This window comes from Ailuropoda melanoleuca, chromosome 14 (genome assembly GCF_002007445.2).
Source record: "Ailuropoda melanoleuca isolate Jingjing chromosome 14, ASM200744v2, whole genome shotgun sequence".
In the NCBI taxonomy this organism is placed as follows: Eukaryota; Metazoa; Chordata; class Mammalia; order Carnivora; family Ursidae; genus Ailuropoda; species Ailuropoda melanoleuca.
The window spans coordinates 42,622,596-42,635,521 of NC_048231.1; the positions used below are offsets into that span (position 1 = coordinate 42,622,596).

At 40.2% G+C, this 12,926-nt stretch overlaps 1 pseudogene; it reads right to left on the reverse strand.

Annotated features, from left to right (window-relative positions):
- Positions 1 to 12,926, reverse strand: part of LOC105242172 — a 55,279-nt pseudogene that overhangs the window by 28,236 nt on the left and 14,117 nt on the right.

The following is a 12,926-nucleotide window of genomic DNA, read 5'->3' on the forward strand; positions in this document are numbered from 1 at the left end:
AGATGGAACATTGCAGGTAATGCAGAAGTCTTTCTGTGGTTCTTTTTTTTTAATTGAGGTGAAATTCATGTAATATATAATTAATCATTTTAAACTATTCAGTAGCCTTCAGTGCATTCCCTACCTTATACAATTACCACTTCTCTCTAGTTTCAAAACTTTTTCATCACCTCGGAAGAACACCCACATCCATTAAGCTGTCCCCCTCCATTTCTCCTCTTCCAGCCCCTGGCAAGCACTAATTGAATTTCTGTCTCTATGGATTTGCCTACTCTGGGCCTTCTGTATAAAAGGAATCATACATTAGGTGATCATTTGTGTCTGGCTTCTTCCACTTAGGATAATGTTTTCGATATCCAGCCAAGTTATAACACGTGTCAGTATTTCATTCCTTTTTATGGCTGAATAATATTCCAATGAATGGGTACACATTCTGTTTATTCATTCATTCATGAATGAACATCTGGGTTGTTTCCAACTTGTGGTAATTATAAATAATGCTGCCACATGTGACTTATTTTTTTTCATCTCAACCCCTTCCTTTGCTCCAGAAATGACTGCTTTCATGACTTTATTTCTTCCTTGCTTTTCTTTATAGTTTTTTGCCACTTACTGTGCATTCCTAAATGATATAAGTTAGCACTGCATGTGGTAAACTTTATAAACATGTAGTCATGCAGTGCCTAGGTGTCTGGGTCTAGCTTCTTTTATTTGGCATCAAGCTTGAAGACATCCATATTATTGTGTGTAGCTGTACTTCCTTTTTATTTCTTTATTGCCTTTGCACCAAATGTATATTTCCCAATATATTTAATTATCTACCATCGATAGTGAGCCATACAATTTTTAGAATAAGTTTGAGTCCTTAAAAAATCCAACTGAAATACTGATTGGTTGCATTTAATTTATGGACGCAGTTGGGGAGAACTGACATATTTTTCATGTCTAAAAAGACTGTGCTTTTTAGACAATGATAATGAAGAAGAAGAAAAAAAATGAAAATAGTTGATGTGTTATAGATGGGGCTGTGGCACAGCGGTTGGGCGTCTGCCTTCGGCTCAGGGCGTGATCCCGGCGTGATGGGATCGAGCCCCACATCAGGCTCCTCCGCTATGAGCCTGCTTCTTCCTCTCCCACTCCCCCTGCTTGTGTTCCCTCTCTCTCTGGCTGTCTCTATCTCTGTCGCATAAATAAATAAAATCTTTAAAAAAAAAAAAAAAGAACTTCTCATTAAGTTCTTTAGGCAATAAATAAAGACTGGAAAGGACCCCTGATCACTGAGTGCAGACAGGCCAACTGTTGCCTGTGGTTGTAGAGACTGGGAAAGCCTGGAATGCCCTGAGGACCACCAGAGTCCAATGCAGTCACTTCAACTGCACCATGCCTAGTTACCTGATCAGTGCACCAGCAGTATAAGGAGAGGGTGGAGACACCAAAGACGATTCCAGGCCATGGGAGGTCTCCAGTGATGGGATCTTGGAAGATATGGAAAAAATCCAGGCGAGGAATAAAACATTCCGTTTTGGCAGTCCAATTTCCTTCATGGATTAGGTTTGGCTTACTGTCTGGGTATTTATGAAATAGCTCCTGGTATCCCCCCACTTCCTGAAAGGCTTGAAACACCATAAAATTTATCAATACCTTAAATTATACAGTAACACATGTTTGAAGACCCAAGATTACAAAGTGAGACCCAGTTTCATTGACTGTACCTAGTATAAAAAGCACAATGGACTGAAAAATAGTCAAGACTCTATGTGCCTAAGAAAAGACATCACCTCTTCCAAAGATAAATGAGTATAGTGGACAATCATGGTTGTGTACCCACACTCTACTCCTGCTTCTGGTAGCAGAAGCCCTCTTCCCAGTTGCATTCCATCCTGTGCAGCTTAGGTGGGCCTCATCAAACTGTCCACCATTCCAATCTGGCACATGCGCCAGGCCTGGCTGATGCTTTCTGACCCATGGGAAACAACTGATGTGTCAGGAATGGGTATGAGACCCAAACTGGGCTAACTGGAATCTGTCCCAGAAGTCTTCTGCTTAAGGAACCAAAAATGCCTGCTTCTGTTATTTGAGGTTCTAAGCTAGTTCAACAGTTTGAAGCTCTCTTGTCTACCTGGTTCATTTAGAACCCTGGATCTAGCCATCATTGAAGGTAGTATGCCCCTGGAATTCTTACTTACATGAGCCAGGAAGGTACTTATTTGCTTATACTAGTTTTGAACTAAAGTTCTATCACAAGCTCTCTTAAGAATCTTGATGAAAACAAATTAATATTCACTTTCCTGCAATGCTAACAAAATATTTATAAAACATCATACTTGAACATTTCCTCATGGTCTATGGCATTTATCTCTCAATATCCTAAGTGTTATACAATCTTAAGATTAAAGAAAAAATATTTTTAAAAAGATTTACTTGTTTTAGAGGGAGAGAGAGAGCATGAGTGGGGGAGGCAGAAGGAGAGAGAAAATCCTCAAGGAGACTTCCTGTTGAGTGCTGGAGCCTGCTGCAGGGCTCGATCCCAGAACCCTGAGATCATGACCTCAGCTGAAATTGAGAGTCAGCCGCTCAACCAAATGAGCCACCCAGGTGCCCCTAAAGAAAAATATTTTTAAAAAGGCACAAAACACCCATAATTCCACGTACTTGACTTAAAATATGCTTTTATTTTGGCATATTAAACCATGTTCCTTTGATACAGACTTGAGTTTTGAAATGCATTCAGAATTATTTGGAGTCAAAATTAGTCAGTGAAAGAGTACTGACTGACTATGAAATCAATAAGACATCTCATGGCACTTCTACAAATGAATTCCATGTAGATTAAAAAGAGGTGAAATATAAAAATACAAAGTTATTAGGAAAAAACAGAATATCTTTATGAACTTGAGTTAGGGAGTATATTCTTAGACAAGATACAAAAAAAGAAAAGAAAGGTTGATAAATTTGACCTCAAAATTTAAAATTTATATGACTGAAATCAGGTTAAAAAATTGTCAGACTAAAAGAAGAGATTTGTGTCATGTATAAAGAGCTCCTATACACTGACAACCAAGGGAAACTATTCAGAAGAAATATGGTAGAGAATACGAATGGGTAATTCACAAAAGAGGAACTACAAATGGCCACTAAGTATATGAAATGATGTTCAATCTCACCAGGATCTGGGAACTTCTAATTAAAACAAGAATGATATACTTTTTCTTCTTCACCTATTTGGCAATTTTTAAAAATGTCTTAAAACATCAATTATTGGCTGAAAGTTTAGGGAACACATGTTCTCACATATATTGCTGAGAATATAAGTTAATACAGCCACTTTGGAGAGGAATTTGGGGTGTGTCTCAATAAGCTGGGTTTATTCCAGGAATGCAAGATTGAGTTAATATTCAAAAGAATTTGCTGGGTTAACAGAATAAAGGAGAAAAATAATATAATCTCAGTAGAAGTGGAAAAAACACTTGCTACAATTCAAAACCTGTTCATGATAAACAATTGTAACAAACTAGGAATAGAAGAGAACTTGTTAGTCTGGCCAAGAGTACCCACAAAAAATTGACAGCAAATAATTTATTTAATGGTAAAATATTCAAAGCTTTCCCTCTAAATTGGGAATGAGTTAAGGATGCCTGTTGTATCTACTTCTATTCAACACTGTCCTAATGGCCCTGGCCAGTGTGATAAGGCAAGAAAAAGAAATAAGCACTAAGTCTGGAAAGCAAGGAAACAAAAAGATAGCTTCTTGACCTGGATGCTGGTTACCAGAGTGTGTTCACTTTTTGATATTTCATCTAGCTACATATTTTGACTTGTGCACTTTTCAATAAAGTTTATTACAAATACAAAACCAAAAAGATGTAGTAGATTTCTATTCATAGACATAGAAATCTTCCCCAGATACAGTATCAGTGGTAGAAAAACAGGCCGCAAAATTTGTTTTGATTCTATCTATGTATCCATCTCATAGATAAAAAAATGATTATATATATAAAGAATATCTCTGGAAGGATATACACAAAACTATAATACTGGTTGTCTCTGGGGAGCTGAACTGAGAAACTGAGGGCAATGAGTATTTCACTGTGTACCCTTTTTGTTTTGTTTACCTATGTGTGTATTACCTAAAAATTAAAAATAAAGAATTGCAATTGTATATACAGGGGGTCTCATGGTGACTAGTTTGAACGAAACTCATCTGGATGTATAAATTCTGGCATATTTTTAAATGAAAACAATTATTCCATTATTTTAAAATAGTCTAATTACCAAAAGAACTAACATGAATGCCCCAATTTTAAAAATCCCATTACATTTCTCAGAAAATGACAGTCTGTTGGGCTGCTATAAGAAAATACCATAGATTGGGTGACTTATAAAGTACAAATATTTACTTCCCACAGTTCTGGAGGCTAGGAAGTCTGAGATCAAATGTTGGCTGACTGGGTGTCTAGTGAGGACCTCCTTCTTGGCTCACAGATGGCCATCTTCTCAATGTGTCCTCAAATGGTGGAAAAACTGAGGAGGTCTCTTTTATAAGAGTACTAATGCCTTTCATGAGTGTTCTGCCCTCAAGACCTAATCACTTCCCAAAGGTCCCACCTCCCATCACAACTGGGAGTTAGGATTTCAACATATGAATTTTTGGTTGGGAGACAAACATTCAGTTTATAACAGTAAAGAATATAAAATTATTTATAGATGTAATTGCTAACATTAAATGGAATATTCCACCTGCTCTTAAAGTTTATATTGGATGTCATTTTCAACTATTGGGGTGAACTTGGCAAGGTTTAAAAATGTTGATATTTAATATTAGTACACAATTAAACACAATGGCTTAGTGTGTTTTATAGTTTAGAGAGTTTTGTCACTCAAATTAGTCGTTACAACCCAGCTCATTAAAAAATTCCTTGGCTCATGCCTGACATGTATTTTGTGTTCCAGCAATAAAGCACTGAATACCCTTAATGGCACATTAATGCTTACTAAATGGTAAGACTGAGGATTATGTGACTCTGATTCTATAATTTCTCATTCAATGGGGCTCAATAATATCCTCTATGGAGCCACAGTCCTTCAACTGTATTCACATTACCATTTCAATAATTTTTCAATACCCGAGCCAAGGGTTCTTCCTTCTAGATTTATGTAAGACCAGTCTCTGACCCATGGAGCAGTGTATAACACCAACCTCACTGAGGTCATTATCTTAGCTAGTGGAAGGAAACCTCCATTTTAAGGTAAGTGTACCTGCCATTACAGATACTGTAATATATCAGTTCACATATTGGGCTTTGGTGTTTAGAGACCCAGCTATGAGTCTGCTCTTGATGTGTCTCATGAGCAAGTTACTTAACAGAATAACTCAGTTTCCTCATCTGTAAAATGGGGATAATGATAGCAGTTATGCATCATCGTGGCTGTGGTGATTAAATGAGGCAATATGGATAAATGGCTACCTAGTAGTACTGATACTTGATTCATACTAGCTATCATTTTCATTCTTAGTACTTAATAAGCACCTATCGTGTGCCTCAGACTGTACATTATGTGCAGGATACAGTGTTTTTGATTCTTAAGAAGTTTTGGAGCTGGGAGGTCTGAATTCTTATGTGACATAATCAATGAACAATCAAGGTATGTATCACAAAAATAAGTGTGTGTGGCAGTGATGTGAGTCCACAGAAAAAAAGTTCACCACTGTCTGGGTGGGGAGAAACAGGGTGGGGAATGAAATGTACTCAGTGATGTGTGTGGCAGTGATGTGAGTCCACAGAAAAAAAGACAGGTAGATGGAATAATCATAGAATCACACCTTTGGGGGGGTGGATCTTCTGTTGACCTTGATGGGTGGATTTAACTGCATGGATGAAACAAGGAGAGGAGCTGCTTCTTCTTCTTTTTTTTTTTAATGATTTTTTATTATATTATGTCAGTCACCATACAGTACATGCCCGGATTCCGATGTAAAGTTCGATGCTTCATTAGTTGCGTATAACACCCAGCGCACCATGCAATACGTGCCCTCCTTACCACCCAACACCAGTCTATCCCATTCCCCCACCCCCTCCCCTCTGAAGTCTTCAGTTTGCTTCTCATAGTCCATAGTCTCTCATGTTTCATTCCCCCTTCTGCTTACCCCCCCTTTTCTTTATCCCTTTCTTCCCCTACCGATCATCCTAGTTCTTACGTTCCATAGATGAGAGAAACCATATGATAATTGTCTTTAAGGAGAGGAGCTTCTAACTAGACAGGAAGAACATGGACAGAGGCATAGAGGTGGGGATGAGAGTGGCGGGCCACTTGACACTGTTCCAAAGCACTGGAATTTATCATTGCCACTCCTATTTCTCGACTCTTCTGTTTTCTGAAGTGAGTGGAAGTTCCCCCCCACTGCCCGCCTCCAAATTTTTGGGTGATCTGAGACAATGCTCTTGGTTTCTGAGGGCTTCAGTCTCCTCATCTGTGAGATGAAGGTGCTGAAGTGGCTGTTGGGGACAATCAGATTCAAAGATTCCACTCATGGTGCCCAGTCTTCCAAGACTGACTTACCAAAGCCCATTAACAAGATTGATCCCAGAACCATAACAACAGCGTGTAAGGTATCAGTATAAACCACAGCTGCAAAACCACCTGAAGAGGTAGGAGAAAGAGAAACAAAAGCCACATTTGAGACTCTGCTGCAAGTCAGTTCTGTGTCCCTATACAACATGCTTGCTTCCTCCCAGATTGCTCCATTCACACCTTTTGTACTTTTAAGTCAGGAGGTTTTACAATACAAGGTTTAGTCTTTGTACATTCTGTTTTCTCTCTTTAATACCCTTATGATCTTTTGTTGGATTCTTATCTTGCCCTTGTTATGTCCCAATTTCCCTTTACTCCCCCCCCCCTTTTTGGGTGAACGAAAAGCTGGTAGGCTTCCTAAACAAAAAAAGTACATCTTTAATCACAAAATCTAAGTTTGGAAGCAAGGGTTAGCAGCATCCCTGGCTTCTACCTGCTAGATGCCAGTAGAACCCCCCAGTTATGAAAACTAAAAATGTCTCCAGACATTACCAACTGTCCCCTGGGAAGAAACCCCCAACCTCCACTCCCTTGTGCATTGACTGAGTACATTTCATTCCCCACCCTGTTTCTCCCCACCCAGACAGTGGTGAACTTCCAGGGACACTTGCCAGCACTGTGGCTGGATTCGCACTGTGGCTGGAAAAAATTAGTGATGAGAGCCCCCACTCTCAAAACCGAGGCAGAGACTCTGGGACAGAACCACCTGCATAAAAGATCCCATCTGATGGCCTGACCAGGTTACCAGGTGACCAGGATGCCTGTAGCTGCTGGCTCTCCCTCATTCCTTTTCTGCCTCTACTCCATTTCCTGGCAGCCTGCAGTGTCAGGCTGTGGCCCACCCCAATCATGATCACTGTCATCCTTGCCAGTGCCCTTGCAAAACCCCGACCAGCCTGGCCTGATTTCTAGAGGTAGGACAACACTTAGGCACCCTGCAACAATTATTTTCACTCTTCCACCCCCTTGGGCCTAACAATGTGATCTACAGACTTAGTGAAAAAGCAAAAGCTGGAGACCCTCTGCCTCAATGTCTACTAGCACTCCATTATAAGAAGGAGAGGTTTTGTGTCCATGCAAATATGTGTGTGGTTAGAGTAACCTCACCTGTGATGGTATAAATGCCACTAATTGTCAGCAAGACTCTGGTGGCCAGGTAGATACCTAACCCCAAAACCAGTCTCATGAACATGGCACCAGTACAGATCTCCACCTGAAATGAGTACAAAGACAACAGGCTGCATTTTCATTTCCAGCTCATTCAATAGCAATATTATAAAGATCCTAGAGGCCATCTGCAGGAAGTGGTCTATGGTTAGCACATCCGTTCCATCACTAATGAACATGGGCTGAGGTTTACCCAAGTTCTGTTGCGCAAAAAGGTTTGGGCCCCTGAATTCAGCAAGGTCAGCACCTTTAGGGCTTGGGTTAATCCAATTAATTCAGTTCAGACAAAACTTAGCCTTTTCCTCCCTGGAGCCTTGGAGCAGGGAGTGCGCTCAGAGAGTCATTCCTACAGTTCTGCCATTGGGAAAAGGCAAAGGGGACAGCTCATCCATTAGGGGCTGGCAAGCTTTTTCTCTAAAAGACCAGATGGTAAATACTGCAGGCTTTGCAGGCCACATACTGTCTCTGTTTTTCACAACCATTTAAAACTGTAAAAAACCATTCTTAGCTCAAGGACTTCACAATGGAGAACACGAGGCTGACTGGCCTGCAGGCCAGATTTGTTGATCCCTGGCTTAGCCGGTGCTGATTTTATAGCTTGTACACATCATTTAACTGGCTAATCTCTTACTTTGTTATTGTGGTCTCCAAAGTAGGGATACAATGGGCAGAGACCCTCCCAACATTCATCTATCCAGTTATTCACCAAATGTTTACTGAGTGCCGACATAGTAGATACTCAACAGGGTTCAGAAGACACAAGAGTTACTAAGACTCAGCTGCTGTCCTCAGGGACTTTACGTTTAGTGACAGAGACTAAATAGGCAATTTCTATGCAGTCCAGTAAGTGATACTCATCCGGTCACTAAAACAAACAAAACAAAACAAAACAACACCAAAAAACCCAAAACATGTATCAAGTACCTTAAGTGCTAATCATTTTCTCAGCACAGTGGGTAATGTAGTGGACAAGCCAGGCAAGGCCCAGGCCTCAAGCAGCTTGCACCGAAGTGAAGGAGAGAGATAATAAGCAAGGAAATGGATAAATTACTCTCATATGGTAACAAGTATTACAAAGAAAATAAAAACCCAGTAATGGAGTGACTGGGCACACCCATGGAAGGCCTCTCCAAGGAGGTGATATTTGAAAAATCTGGAAGAAGAACATTCCAGACACAGTGTAAGGCAAGTGTCAAGGGTTTCAAGTGGCAATAAGCTTGCTGGGTTTGAGAAACCATAAGGCACGCAGTGTGGCCAGAGCCTGGTGAGAACAAGGGAGGAGACTAGGAGATAAGGCCGAGAGGCAGGGACAAGAACAGGACATCCTTACAGAACATAACAAGGGGCTTAGATTTTCTTGTAAGGGTGGGGGAAAACTCCTGGATTATTTGAAGCAGGGAAGTGACATCACCTAATGACATGACACAGGTAAGCCTGAGGTTCTCTAGAAATACAAAGGAGGGACCTAAAACTTAGGCTTGGGACACAAATAAGGTGCCTCTGCCTTTATTTTTTGCAAGTATCATTAAGCTATTTTTCCTCTCCTCTCGCTTAGACAGCAGAAGCCATAAGTAACTTTGGGGGCCCCAGAGTGAACTTCTGAGACCAATCTAGCACTGTCCTGCCTACTGAATTTTTGTTTACTTTTGTTTTGTTTCTTGGGCTGGCTTTTACACAACTCACCAAGATCTTATTGAAGAGTTAGAGGAATAAGTACAGAACAGCAAGGAGGAGCTGGATCCGAAAGCCACCAGACCTCTTCCTCAAATATTCTGGCATCGTCATCACCTGCACAAGCAACAAGAGAAGTCACCACCAGACGGAGTACCAGAAGAGGTAAACCCACAAGGATGCGCCTTGCTCACAATATGCTGGCTGTCACCGAGACACAGCTGATGGTAGGAGTGGCCCAGCAATATAAGGTACAGCTGGCTTCACATTCCATGGCACTTGTTAGGATGGGGGAAATGAGAAAGGAGAAGCCATAGTATTGTCTTCAAGAAGCCTCCGACCGAGCTTTCTGTGTGATCTCCTGAACGCAGAAGGAAATCCGGCTAACTGAACAGGTCAAATGATGACAAATCACTTTCTCGAAATAATCCGCAGAGCAGAATCAAATGCCTTATCACATACTGCATATATAACAAGTGCTCAGGAGAGACAGAACTTGACTCAACAGCTCTTGGACCTAGTCCTCTGTGCCCATGCTCTCATGCATGTGCTGGCTGTCCCCAACAATCCTGTTCATTTTGACTTCCATTGTTTCGGGCTGTGGGCATCCCATGGTGGGGAGTGTGTCTCTTTGTTCATTAGATTTCTGGACCAAGGCACAGTGCCTGGCTTGTTGTAGGTGAATAAATAATAGTTAAATGTATACCGTCCCACCTTCTGTCCTGAGTATCATCATGTCCACCTGCTCACGTGTCTATTTTAAGTTATACCTCAAATTCCATCTGCTTTACGAAAACTTACCTGCGGGCTTCACAGGGACCACGTGCCCTCTCCTAAACACCTATGACTTTAATATTTTCACCTTGTGTTTTGTTCTTAATCATATACTGCCATATATGGCTCTTTCTCAGTGACGTTCTAAGCTGTTTTACACTTGCTGCTTGAATTCATTTGCTAGGGCTGCAGTCCCAGAGTGCGACAGACCAAGGCACTTAAACAGTAAAAATGTTACTGTCTCACAGTTCTGAGTATCATCATGTCTGGAGGCTGGAGGTTCAAGGTGTCAGCAGGCCTGGTTCCTTCTGGGGCCCATGAGGGAAGGGTCTATTTCAGGCCTCTGTCCTTGGCTTGTTGATGGCTGTCATCTCCTTGTGTCCTCCTACTCTCTCTGTATATGCCTCTGTCCAAATTTTCTCTGCTTATAAGGTCCTACTGGATTAAGGCCCACCCTAATGACCTCATTTTAACTTAATTACTTCTTTAAAGACCTTATCCCCATATATAGTCACAATCTGAGGTAATTTTCCTGGGCTTAAGCCTTCACCATTGCAGATGTTAGGCTGCATGGCAAGTAAGCCTTTCACATTTTAATGCCTCTCTACAAATATTTAAAAAATTTAACTGTTTTTTAAAACTTAAATTCAATTAGGTAACTTTTACTGTATCTTTATCTTCAGAGGTAGGGTTCAGTAATTCATCAGTTGCATATAACACTCAGTATTCACGACATCACATGCCCTCCTTAATGCCCATCACCCAGTTATCCCCATCCTTCCCCCCTCCCCTCCAGAAACCCTCAGTTTGTTTCCTATCATTAAGAGTCTCTCATGTTTTGTCTCCCTCTCTGATTTTATCTTACTTTATTTTTTCATCCCTTCCCCTACGATCCTCTGCTTTGTTCCTTAAATTCCACATATAAATGAAACCATATGATGATCGTCTTTCTCTGATTGCCTTATTTCACTCAGCATAATACCCTCCAGTTCCATCCATATTGATATAAATGGTAAGATTTCATCCTTTTTGATGGCTGAGTAATATTCCATTTATACCACATCTTCTTTATCCATTCATCTGTCGATGGACATCTGGGCTCTTTGCATAGTCTGGCTATTGAGGACATTGCTGTTATAAACATAAGGGTGCAGGTGCCCCTTCAGATCACGTTTGTAACCTTTGGGTAAATATCTAGTAGTGTAATTGCTGGGTCATAGTGTAGCTCTGCTCGGTGAAATTCTCCCATTTTAAGCATAAAGTTTGATGAGTTTGGGAAAAAAAGTACATAGTTATGTAATTACCACCATAGTCAAAATATTAAGCATTCTTAACACCCCCCAACTGAGACCCCTAGGATTTGCAATCAAGGCCTCCACCCCACCCTTGGTCCTAAACAACCAGTATGTGCTGTCCCCACAGATTTGCTTTTTCTAGAATTTTAAATAAACGAAACCATATACTATGTACTTTTTAATGTCCTGCTTCTTTCACTGGCCCAATGTTCTTGAGACTCAGTCACATGGTTGCAGGATGCCTTTTTAGTGCTGCTTGGTATGACACGTTGTGCGCTGTTTGTCCACTCTCCTGCTGCAATTTATTTATAGATTTGGCTAGTCAGAACATGACCGCTATGAAGCTTCACATACAAATTTGTTTGCGGACATGTGTTCTCACTTCTCTGGGGTACGTAAAGATCTGTATCCAGGGAAATACTGGCTGGGTGGTCAGGTTTAATTTGTGAGGAAACTGCCCAACTGTCCTCCCAGACGTGGCCGTGCCATTCTGCACTCCCTCGAGAAATGTATGAGTCCCAGTTGCCCTATACCCTCTCTAGCTCTTGCCAGCGTCAGTCTTTCTCCTCTTAGCCATTCTGGTACGGTGGTATCTTACCTTGTGCAGTGTTCTCCTAATGATCAGTTGTAGGGAGCATCTTTTCATGTGATTATTTGCCATTTGTCTATTTTCTTTGGTGAAACAGCTATTCAAAACCTTTTTACTGATTTTTAGGAGTTTTTTTTTAAACAACATACACATTGTGGATAGAAGTCTTTTATTGTAAATATGTTCTAGAAATATTTCCCCCCAATGTCTAGGTTGACTTTTCATTTTCTTAAAAATATCTTTCAAAGAGTTAAAGTTTAAAATTTTATTTTGAAGTCCTACACTTCAATTTCTTCCTCTGTGGTTTATGCTTTTTGTGTCCTAGTTGAGAAATCTTTCCCTACTTAGTCACCCTTTTTTTTTTGCACTAAGTTTTAAAAAAATTAAGGTGAAATTGACATATAACATTATATTAGTTTTAGGTGTACAATTTGATATTTATATACATTTCATCTACATTTTTGAAGAGTACTTTTGCTGCATATGGAATTCTTGGTTGACATATTTTTCTTTCTTTCAGTATTTGAATATGTTGTTCAAATATTTCCTGACTTCCATTATACCTGATATCTGCTATATCTTCCGTCTATATCTCATCCATTAACTGTACCATATCTCCCTTGCATGTAATGGGTTCTTTTTCTTTTACTTCTTACAAAATTTCTTATCTTTGCTTTTAGCAGTTTGACTATGATGTAAACCTAAGTGTAGCTTTTTGTGTGTTTATTGCATTTGTTAAGCTTTTTACATCAGTAAATTAACATTTTCCACCAAACTTGGGATATTTTCAGTTAATATTTCTTTGAAAAATTTTTTTCCTGCCTCTTTCTCTCTCTCTTCTTTCTGGGATACCAAGTACA